We start from the raw sequence: 10211 nt of genomic DNA, 5'->3' as shown, positions 1-10211 counted from the left end.
GTTTACTCCATTCGAGATCTATTTATGTTGTTTGAAACAATAGTCTGGGCCTTCTTATTGCTATGTTGCATTTTATTGGATGAAGATGCCAGATTGTTTACTCATTCGCTGACTGAAGATTTGAACTGGTTTCCATTTAGAGAAATTACAAATAATATTACTATTGGAATATGCGTACAGGATTTTGCATGGATATAATTTTTATTTCTCTTGGACTCGCTGGGACATATGATAACCGTATGTTTATCTGTATAAAATATGCCAAACTATTCCACAGAGTCTGTGACCTTTTCATTCCCATCAGCATATTCATTGTTTTTGCCCTTTTTTGTTGGGGGACAGTTATTGGACTCCTCCAGACAGACATTTGCTTCACACCCTGATAATTCTCTTGACGGTGGGAACACCACAATGATACTTGAGTAAATAAAGTCAGAACTTTGCTACTCACAATTTCAAAGGAAAAAGGGCTGCCCTCCACCCAAGGACAGGAAAATAGCAAGATGGACGTGTAGGATAAAGCTTGTGCACGCTGTGTATGGCAAGCAGGTTCTGGTGAGCTAAATTTCACAGGCACCTTGTGGATTAGCTAAGTTGAATGCTTTCTTGAGCTTCAGAGCACAGAGGCTGTCTTTAGTGAACTGGTCTGGCCCAGGGTGGTCAACGTATGTACCTAGAGGTCTCAGAATGGCAGAGGCAGGGGTGAGCAGGTAGAGTGGTGGTTAAAGGCACTAGATTCCTACATGACTGACTGGAGTTCGAGTCCCAGACCTGGCAGCTTTTCTCACTTTCCCTCTTCTCTCTTTCTTATTCTGTCCTGCTCTGGTCAAGTTAAAAATTAAAAAAAAAAAAAAAAAAGTTAAATAAAATAACTATAAATAAAAAATAAACCTAATAAATAATAATTAAATAAAATAGCAGAGGGAAATAAGGGAAGGGTTTGGGATGTAGACTTAATCAGATGCTCAAGACAGACCTCAAAAACAAAACAAAAAACTAAAGCAGAAAAACAAAACAAAACAAAAGACACAGTGGAATCATCTCAGCCTTTACTGATTGTGGTAATTTGTTGATTCTACTTTTTCTAGTTTAGTCTGAACAGGTTTATCAATACTACTGATTCTTTCAGAAATCCAGCTCTCAGTTTCATTGTCTTTCTCTGTTGTTTTTCTATCTTGAGTTTTATTGATTTTTTCATGTTATACTTACTAGTTTTTAAATTCTGCTCATTTGGCTTTATTTTATTGTTTTTAAAATTATTTTGTTGGAAGCTTAGGTCATTGCTTTGGCACCATTGTTCTCTTCTAATTTGAGCACTGAATAATATAAATTCTTTTCTGTGTAAGGCTTTAGCACCTTCCTACACATGTAGAATATTGAGTTTTCTTTCTTTTTTTTTGCAATTAAACATATATTATAACTTTCTTTGTGATGTTCTCTTTCATCCATATAATATTTAGAAGTTTGTGCTAACTTTCTAAATATCTAAGAGATTTTGAGAGTATTTTTATTGCTAGCTTTTATATTAATTCTGTATGATCAGAGAACATTATATTGTTTTTAAATAAACTTAATTTTTAGAACTGCTTTAAAATATAGGAAAAAATGGCAAGAGTAGACCTCCCATGTGCCCCACCCTAATTTTCCCTATTGTTAACTTCTTACATTATGAAAGCACTTTGTTTCAATTAGTAGAATATTACTGGTATATTATTATTAACAAAACCTATACTTCCTTTTAACTTAATGTTTTTTGTTTTCTTTAAAGATTTATTTATCATTTAATTCCTTTCTTATTATTAAGTTTTCAATTTGATCAGAGAGAGAGAAAGGGAAAGGGAGAAAGCAAGCCACCAGGTTCCAGGACTTGAACCGTGGTCGACCATATGGGACTCGAGAACTTTAACCACCATGCCACCTGCCAGCCCCAACTTAATGTTCTTTGTACATTCCGGGATCCCGTGCAAAATGTCCATGTTACATTTAGTCATCATGTCTCTCTAGGCTAACAACTATCAGCTGTGGTAACCTCTCAGCCTTCCCTAGTTTTTGATGATCTTGACATTTTTGAGGAGCACTTGTCCAGTATTTTATAGGCTGATCCTCTATGAGACTTCACTTGAAGTTTTTCTCATGTTTAGACTTGGGTGAAGGATTTTGGGGTGGAAGATTTCAGAGATAAAGTCCTGCCTTTTATCACAGGACTTTCCAGGATATCTTTTCATCACAGGACATCCCGGGTACATCCTATCCTTGTGGCTTATTAATATTAACGTTGGCTTTGATCATATGGGAGAGGTGGTGTTTTCTAGGTTCCTCCATTATGAAGGTATTCTCTTTCTCTCTTTCCATAGCACACTCTTTGGAAGGAAGTTACTCTGTGCAGTCCACACTTGAGAACTGGGCAGTTAGGAACCATCTCTCGAGGCCAGAGTTACGTTATACATTATTTGAAATTCTTCTAGTCAGGAAGTTTGTCTCTTCTCCCCCCACTTATTTTTTATTCCATAATTTATGTAAATCACAACAGACTCCTGATTATGCTACGCTGATGGAATTATGTCAAAGGGTCATAAAGAGGACTACCGAAAGAACTCCTAATGGCTACAGCTGGAACGGTCTGAGCTACCAAATAAATAAATTAGTATTGGTTTGCAACCCAAAGCGCAAAATGAATATCCATGAGTCCATACTGATATAAATAAATGATTAAATAAGTAAATACATCAGAGAGCAGCAATACATCTCCAGTGCAGATTCAATGTAATTTATGCACATAGGCCCCTTTTCAGGAGACAGACCATAGCATCCCATTTCTATAGTATGGAAGACACATAATGCTCCCCTCCCAAAGCATAGAGCATATAAAGGGATAATAAGCTTTCCAGTAGACATTGGGGAGTAAATTTACTTTAGGTAGTTTACGCAAGAATTGAGGGTTCTATGGCCCTAGCACAGTGCTGTAATCAGAGTGCAGTAATCGAAGAGTCAAAGTTTGAAAGAAATGTGAGAGGAACATAAACCAAGCACAATTTCATTTTTGAATGCTATTTTATGAAATCTGATTATAAAAGTACATTATTACTTCACCTGAGATTGAAGAAAACACTATTGACCAAAAAGAGTATGTGTACAACACTAAACTAAATTTGGTCATTTTTCACGAGATATACACATTTTTGTTTTGTTATTTAATTATTTTTATTTCATGAGAGAAAGAGAGAGGAGTGAGATTGCCTTGACAAATTCTCACCAGACCATGATTTCTCTCTTCCATAGCCTTCCAGCCAGCCTGGATCACTAAGCCCTATCACTGGAAGCATTTGGGTTGAGGCAGGTTTGGAACTGGGGCCTCCCATGTGGCTCCAACATCACTTAAGAGTGGCCGACCACCTGGACCACCTCATCTACTCTGCACCAGTAATTTTTACCTGTCATAAATTTATTCATACTCCTGTGCAGAGATTCTGGTAGCTATAAAATAATTAGGTAGCAAAATTATATTCAAATATTTCCTAATTTACAATTTTAGAACTTAGAAAGAAAACATCACTGTTTCTGTCTATAGTAAAGTTAAAATACATTTTTTCTGTGATAAAATTACCACTTTGAAGACATTTTTCTTTTTTCAAATGAAAACATTGAAGGACTCTATTTGAACTGCTACACAATATTTAAAGATAGCAAAAGATATTTAAGTATTCTATTAATATTTCATCGAAAAAATAATGTTTTTGGCTGAAGATATATTAAAATCTCTTTAAAAATAATTTAATGCTAGAGCAATCTTTGCCATAGATCACTACAGGTGGAAGGCTGATAACTTCTCATAAATATTTCAAAAGGAAGGTTGGTGGGTGACTTTGGTTCCAACTACAGTACAGTTGGATTGGTGTCTAATTGAATGTTCTTCTGCAATTGTATTATAACTTTAATTAATGACTTCTTTTCTAGAGTTACTAAATTCAGCCAAAAATCAATAAATTCACAACCAAAATGAAAACCAAATGATTTATATGGAATCATATCAATGTAAAAATATCCCTTAATTATTTCACTTATTTAAATGGTTTTACTTTATTAATACTGACTTGTTTTTCCTATTTAAAAAGAAAAAAAAATGCAAAAATCAGTTGCCATAAAAAAAAAACGTAAAGCTTAGGAGTTCATCTGAAAAAATAAATTAGGGTCAATCCAGATGAATTTTTATTGTGTACCACATTAATGATTTTATTTCTAAAATAGAAACATATCCATGTAGATGGATTATGCTCTATCATAATTAGTGAGTCTGAATTACTGAGGCAGGGTCTCCTTCAAGTTTCTAAATGATTCTAGGAGGCTACTCTAACTGTACTGGAAGAAATATTTGGATGAAGTATTTTGTAAAACTGAACCAGTTTGTATGTTATGAAACTAACACCCACTTCCATATGTTCGTGGTAATTAATTTTCCAAGTCTTAGTTTGCTGTCATGTAGACAAACCCATAAAAGAGCATAGACCACTCCACCCCCCAGAGAATGAATGACAAGGCTCTGGCAGCAGATGGTGACTAGGTCATTTCTTTTTCCATCTGGAATCATACCTGACTAGATTAGAAAACACAGAAGTATAATGAAAAATATTATTTATTCTCTGTGCTCTGAGTTCACTGCCCAGCACCCAGCAATATTTGAAAACGTCCACACAAAGTTAAAAAGGTGGCTGATGTTGTCAGGGGAAATCAGCACATGTGCTTTCAGATGCTTAATTATTTTAACTGATGCTACTTTTGACTTCAAGGCTATTTTTAGATAAGCCACTGGATAAAAATAAGTCTTATATCCTAATATTAAGGAGAAACAGCACCTGAGGTCTTATGGAAAGTTAGGTGCCAAATAAATGATTTCCCTAGTTCTTGGCTGGACTTAACAGGGTTGATCTGGGGAAGGCGGCAACTCCCAGAAATTGTTAACAGGTCATCTGTAACCTGATTCGCAGAGCTAATATGAGGGCTCCATACGTACCTTGAGCATCTACATCAGTAGCCAAAATTATTTCTCTTAATGCACAAAGTTAGCAGAGCAAAAGTTTACTTACACTTGCTTTCTACTAAAATAGAGTAGCAAAGGAGTGGAAGAATAGGTACCACTTATCCAGCATGGATTAACAACCGAAGATCAAATGACTTCGTGAAGTAATCGCATTGACAATATCAGTGACTTATATGCAGGGTGCAAAGAGTATTTGCAGACTTGATTGAGTCAGTTTTATGCTTGGTTATTTGGAAACTGGTAGAGATAATATTCATGCATTAGCTTTCTTCTTCCCCCTTTTCTAGTTTTAAAAAATTTAAGAATTTTGTTTTTGTCAATGCCGCTCTATCTCAGAGCACCGCACCACCTTGGAACTCTGCAGAGAGTCTGGCAACCAGAAGACCCTCACCAGATGCAACCCTTTGACCTTGGACCTCTGAAACGATGAGCTAAAATAAGCTTCTATTCTTTATAAATCACCCAGACGAAAGTATTTCTATTATTAACAACAGAGAAGAGACTAAAGCAGCCAGCCTATTAAGATGATTTAGATTAATTATCAGGAAAACTAAAGATCACAGTTTAAAGTATAAAGGGTGGAGAGATAATGATGACATGAAGAGTGGAATAACACATTTCCAAGAATTACATCCCCCTTAATTAAATCCTCAAAAATTATTTCTCTTTTTAGATTCATAATAACATATAGAGCTAGAAATACACCTGAAATGTAGAATTTTAAAAAATCTGCCCATATGAGGACCAGCAGATGGCATAATGGTTACATCGCTGGATTCCCACGTAGTCAACCATGGTTCAAGTTCCAAATCCAGCAGCTTAAAAACTTATGCCAGGCATGAGTGTGAAATCGCGAGAGGAGAATGGAGAAGGGATTGTGGTGTGGTCACACCTCTGGGAGATGATTTCTCACTTTCTGTCATTCTGTCTCTTCAGCGAGCACACACGCCAATAGCAAAAATCTCTCTTTCTCTCAAAAAAAAAAAAAAAAGGCAGCATTTATTATATAGCAAACTACACAATACTAGGTTACTCTTCATTTTAATATAAGTAGAAGATAATTTTTATCATCTGACAAGTCTATTTGTGATACATTATTTAAATATACAGTCCATAGAGAAATACTTTTAGAACTGAAATTAAAAGTCAGTACCAATAATAATTCTGCAAGTATCATAGCATAATATCAAATACAGCTTCTCTGACTTATGTTTCCACTTTGTTTAACTACTATACTGAAGATTAAAGTATTGATTGGTATAGGAAAAAGTGAAAAGATACACTAAAAGAAAACATACAAATTTATGTGTAACTTTTTCTTCTTTTTTTTCTCTCTTCATTTGGCTGTCTCAAATATTTTCCTTAGATACAGATCTCAGTTACAAGATTATAAATGTATGGACTTAATATGTTCAATTATAGATATGTATCAGGTAATAACCAACATGATTATTTACATATACTACAACTGAAACATGAGATAGATTAACTTTCATTTCTGTCAGAACACAGAGAGCTTAGTGATGATCAATTTGTCAGGTAAGATGAATTCTTTAGTTTATTTTATTCACAAAAGCCTATGTCGCTGCACCCTTTCCTCAGCTTTCTAACCCATCAGGATCTTGTGCACATGCATCCGTGGCCAGTGGGTTTTCAAGCAGACCTGGGAATCCAAACCCTTAGTTAGCCTTGCAGCTTCCAGCAGTGAAGTTCACTTTGCTGCTGACTGCACCATCAGGCTGGGCCATCAGCATATGCAGTAGAATTTGAGGCATTATTCTGGTCCTTTTAGATAAATTTCAGCAGGGTATAAAGCCACAAACATATGTGCTAACTGAAAAGGTTGTGGGTCTTTAACGTTTCAGGAGATGGTCCATCTGTTTTTATTTTGTGTCAGAAGTTAGTTCTTTTCCTAGTACGTTTGTTATGTACACTTAGTGACTATGTTCTATTAATAGTTATAACCTCAGCACTAAAAATTTGGTACATAACCTATATTTGAAATTTAATGTCTAAAGGAAAAACGTTTCTTTACATTGATTTTCATGTTTTAACTGAGCACATTTACATGAAATACTAATTTGGGTAAGTCTGTTGCTTAGAGTAGGAAAATACTGATGTTAATTTAAGCTATTTACATTTTACCACAGATTTGGACATGCTTTTTTTTTTTTTTCTAATACAGAGATGGCATAGATTTGATTGTATTACTTAGAACCATTAGAGCCATTAAAAAATGTTAATCTATAAAAGAAAAATAAAAGACTGACTTCTAATTTTTTAATTGTCAAAAAACTCCTAGAGACTAATTTGGTTATATTCTTTGGTTTGGATCTTTTTAGACTAAAATAAAACTTCTCTGATCTAAGTTTATAATTTTAGCTTTATTTTACATTAGTTCATTTAGAGGGTTTAGGCATATTGCCAGATTCAATAATCTTATAAGAAATAATATTTGTTCATTTTTAATGAACAATTCTAACTGCCTTTGTAAATATGCCTTATTACATTTAGAAGAGTTTCATCTACCAGATAATAAAATAACAAACATTAGTCTTGTTATTTGGGTTGTAAAATAACCTACAAGACCTCTCACCATTAGCACAGAATGAGGCCTTTTGAATATGTGATGTACCATTAAAACATGTGATTCAGCTTTTGCTTTGAAAGGATTTGGTTCTATTTTCCTGAGTTACAAAGCAAGTATTTTTGGCCCTGGAAAACTCCTGCTTCTCCTACAATTATCTAAGAGGGCTGCAATGATCTTTCACATAAGTGGTTCTATATCCAATCATATGTAAAATATCGTGGTGGAGATAACTAATTTTTCTGTATCAGGGTCATTAAGATATACCACTGCTCATTAATTACTAAAAATAGTAGCATGATACCAAATGATAGTTCATACCTTGGCAATAATATCATAAATCATGTTCAAAAAACAGTCCTAATTATTGCAAATGTTATTTGATTGCTGCTCATATCAGATCTTCAAAATCCACTCCATATCATTCTGTTATAATGGATAATAATGATGTTAATGATGTTGTTTTAATGATGTTATTTTTCCATTAGTATTTACGGGAAGATTGAACATCATAATACAGATAAATAATGTAAGTCATGACAATAATTTATTTATGTAAATCCCTCTTAGATTAGCTGCTGAAGGTCACGGAATGATAAAGAAACTACAGGAAAAAAACCTTTTCATTTTGTGCTTGAACTTCAGAAGAATAAGCGTGGGGGACTATTATGCATACCATAAAAAGCAGAGTTCACTAAAGTAAAATCTAAGTTTCATGATAAAGCCGAATGCCAACTTTTAGGAAGTATTGCCGTATTTTCGGACTTTTCTTTTTCTCCCCATATGCATGCTATTATTATCTATTTCTTTAAAAATATGTCATACAGTCGTCCCTAAGATAAATGTCGTCACTTTGTCAGTCATTACTTCATATTATAGACGCCTAATATGCATGGAGAATTCTAAAGTTTTTCATTTACTGGATTGACATCATATCCTTCAACACATTATTAAAAAAAAAATTACGTGGCCAACTCTTTGGTTATTTCTGAAATGTGTGCATCCAATTTTTACTTTTGTTTATTTGTATTTGCTCTAATGGGAGTACCCACAAGAAAATCAGCTTGAGCTCCGTGATAGCTACTGGTCAAGTACCTTGAGTAGATAAGTAAAGGGGAACAATCCACTCTCAGAATGGTGTCTATTATATAATACATTAATTTGTCTAGGCTTTTTATAAATACTTCTCCAATTAAGTTTTTCATTTACATATACTCTTATTTGCTTAAGAAAGCATATGATGGCCTCTAGTGGTACAGAAAGAAACATCCATGCTTACTATTTCAAATCAATAAAAAAAAAAAAACCTATATATTGTGAAAATAAAAATAATAAATGTATCTCGTGCACAGGTTGTTTGCGGTGCGTTATAACTGAAAAAAATACCCTGAAAGCATGTGAACACACACACACACACACACACACAAAGTAAAATACACTTAAGTGGCATGATACACAGTGAATCCTTAACTGTATAAGATCATTGAACCTGTTTCATTGTTGGATATGTACAACATGAAAATTTAAGAATTTCACGAGATTATTCACTTTTCAAGGAATTTCTTGAAAGCTGTATTTGTAAACTATCATAATGAAAAGGATTATATGCATAGTAGTTAATATTGGGAATGTATTATTTTCCAGTATTGTTGTTTTACGTATCGTACCATTTTGACCTTTACAATAACCAGTTTAACTCACATTATCAAATTCATATTGTATAACAAAAGAATATATATTTAGACTTAAAGAATTTATAAATTTAGGTCAATATTCCATATTTTAAGGGTAGATGGAGATTTGACACTTAGGTTTTCTATATCCTGAGCCTAAATCCTCAATAATTATTTTATTTCAACATTCCACGTAATGAAGAAGCAGTTAAATAAAGAATATAAACAATTTATTAATCACAAGTGTGCTTTTTCAGAGAGTTTATGAAATAAAATTCAATTGAGTATTTCAATGATGGGAATTTTAAAAAATTATCTGATAAGAGACAGAGACAGAGAGACAGAGACAGAGAGACACCACTAACAGGTTTCATTCATTCATTCAGCCCCAGCCTCAGTCAGCCCAGATCCTGGGCACTGAGGTGTGCCGGAGGTGTACAGGGAGGCATTAGGACACAAACTCAGGAACGTCCCAGTGGGTCCAGTGTCACACAATGTTGTATTGCCACTGAGTTACCATACAGCCACCATTGATTTTTTAATTTGGTAGAGGGTGCATGTGCTTGCCAAAGAGAGACAGACCAAAAGAAAGAGAAATAGAGAAGAAAAGGGAGTGAGCATTCTCCATGGGAATAGTCCACTGCAATTCCTTCTCCATTCTCTCTCCTACTAGGATTTTGAGTATGTACACATTTGGCTTGTATGTTTATTTCTTTCTTCTCTCTCTTTTTTTTTTTTAAAGAGATTTTTGCTATAGTGTACGTGTGTTTGCCAGAGAGACAGGGAGACAGAAAGCGAGAAATCACGTCACTCCCAGGAGACATGGCCACACCACAATCCCTTCTCCTCTATTTCCTCTTGGGATTTTGGGCACACACTCACATGTGACTGCTGCGAGTTTCAAGCCTTCTTGTCT

Source organism: Tupaia chinensis, unplaced genomic scaffold (assembly GCF_000334495.1).
Source record: "Tupaia chinensis unplaced genomic scaffold, TupChi_1.0 Scaffold000370_1, whole genome shotgun sequence".
NCBI lineage: Eukaryota > Metazoa > Chordata > Mammalia > Scandentia > Tupaiidae > Tupaia > Tupaia belangeri.
Note: the sequence above shows the minus strand (reverse complement) of the source record.